Source organism: Athene cunicularia (genome assembly GCF_003259725.1).
Source record: "Athene cunicularia isolate RWA chromosome 3 unlocalized genomic scaffold, athCun1 chr3_part1, whole genome shotgun sequence".
NCBI lineage: Eukaryota > Metazoa > Chordata > Aves > Strigiformes > Strigidae > Athene > Athene cunicularia.
In genome coordinates this window covers 80,040,408-80,042,650 of record NW_020799097.1, presented here as the reverse complement: position 1 = coordinate 80,042,650, position 2,243 = coordinate 80,040,408, and the positions used below count along the sequence as shown (strand labels likewise).

The following is a 2,243-nucleotide window of genomic DNA, read 5'->3' as shown; positions in this document are numbered from 1 at the left end:
TATATATATATATATATATATATAAATATATATAATATATATATATATATACACACACACACACACACACACACGCATACAAGACGAGTTAATAAACCCGTTAGTGTAGTTTTAGTGCCACCCTGAACAAGATCCACTGAAACTAGCATGGTTTTAGACTTCTGTATCTTCATAAACAGAAGGACCTATATCCTTGCAGCAAATCATAAAGCAAGCTGCAGATTAATTATTTCAGGCACTGCTATTTAAATACAGTATCCAAAGCTAATTACCACAATACAGAAATCAACTAAGCAAAATTTAGAAACATTACAAAACCCAGCCAAGTTTCACTGAAGTAATGTCAAAACACATTCAGAATTTTTGTTCTTCATCAAAGTTTTCATCAGATTTATCGCTGTGAATTGTTGCTGATCAGACTACAGTGACAGTCTGAAACACAGTCCCTGTTCACATTACTGATGACTGCAGCCCAGTCAGGGTGGCTTGTTTGGTCTTACTATCTGTGGCTTCCATGCCCATGGCACCCAAGTGGGTGCTGGTGTGTTCCCACTTGCGACCCCACAGGTATTTTAACTTATGGCTCCCAGATACTGGAATTTATTTCTTTGGAGTCAATAGGTTTTCATTTGAATTTGGGACACCAGCAGTGTGAGGTAACCAGCAGTGTGTTCAGGCTGGTATCCTCCCTTAACTTTGAACTCTTGATCAGGTCGCCATTTGTTTTGTCAGTGGTAGAAGTTATTCAGGGCAATGACTTTGATCTGTGCTGGTCTTTGACCAGTTTTTAGTTTTAGACCTGTGCACAAATACTGCAGAATACACAAAATATTAAACAGCTAGCAAGAGCCACTTGTACTCAAGGTTCCATGGCTGTTTCATAATACACACAATCTTAAGTATGTGCCTACGTGCCAAGCTAAAACACACTCCTGATAATCTGGCAATATCTCACTTTTCTATAGTCTGGAGCCAAAGGAGGTGACCTGCTGACTTACCAGAGAAATTCTCCTCTGTTGCAGGTTATTGATATTTGGTTTCCATGACAGGCAATACACAGTCATGTGTCCTATGAACTCCTGCAGCTTATAAAGAAAACAAGTGCATAGCTCCATCTTGGGCTAGTCTGACCCACTTATCTGCTCACTCTGCCGAAGGGGTTAACCTGGGAGGCAGTGAGCATGCCGCTGTGCTACCTCACCTGGATGCCTGCCTCTAGTTCTCAGGCTGCCTAATAAAGCAATCCCTAACTATAGATCTCTGCATACAGCAAGCTCTCTGCACACTTCCAAAATAAACAGAACCCTGCCACTAGGTATTTTTTGTAAGAAAAAACATTGGGAAAAAAGGATGTTTCTCCTGTTAAACACTCCACACAAGAACAAATGAGGCTTTTTTTTATTCTCCTTCAAGAGTGGAGCAATTAAACAAAGGAAGAGTCACAAATTCTGATCGCTAACCAGATATAAGATGCTACGTGGGCAGCTGTATCTAGAGGAGGAAGGGCGTGACTAGAAGGCAAAAAAAGAGTAAACCAGAAGATGCTATCTGGCCCGGCATTCGAAGGCACACACATCCCTGCTCTTGTCTCCAGCACTCCAGAGTGGGAAGCCTCTGAAGTTTCTACACTGCAGATTCCTTAACAGAGACATTTTGTATAATTTTTCCGTGCTAACTCTTCACCTCAGGTTAAGGTGATTCCTGAAATAGAGTTTTGCACTTAGGCATCCCTCCTTCTTCCCGAGGCCTCAGACCAGCCTCCTTTGGCTCCTTCCTTACTTTGTCTTTTTCTCTTCCTGCATCTTTCCCCTTCTCTCCATCCTTCTGACTGGTTGTTCTGAGAGGCTTTCCTTCTATTTTTCACTCACCACTGTTTTTACTGCCAGATTCTCCGTTTCATCTTCCCATCCATAGGAAGGCTCCATGCTCCTCAGGGAAGGGAGCCTTCTCTAGTTACCTGTTCTTACTGGGCTGCCTATGTACTCCAGTCTGTTCAAGGACAGCTGGAGGAGGGTGATCAGCATTTCAGACTAACAAACAATGACCCCAGCACAAACTCATTGCACCTCAGTGCAGCATTTACAGCTGCTACAGGAAAGAACAAGGACAAGAGCAGGCTTATAAAATTTGCATGTCAAAGCAGACAGGTCGCAGAAGAGCCTCACAGACCCCTAAGACATTAGTAGTTACTCCACAATGCATGCCCAAAATACCTCAGCAGAAAGGGAAGGGGGTGGGGGTGG

The 2,243-nt window shown here is 42.8% G+C and overlaps 1 protein-coding gene across 2 annotated transcripts in view; it reads right to left on the bottom strand.

Annotated features, from left to right (window-relative positions):
• Positions 1-2,243, bottom strand: part of TAF5L (TATA-box binding protein associated factor 5 like) — a 21,950-nt gene that overhangs the window by 6,264 nt on the left and 13,443 nt on the right. The window lies entirely within an intron of this gene.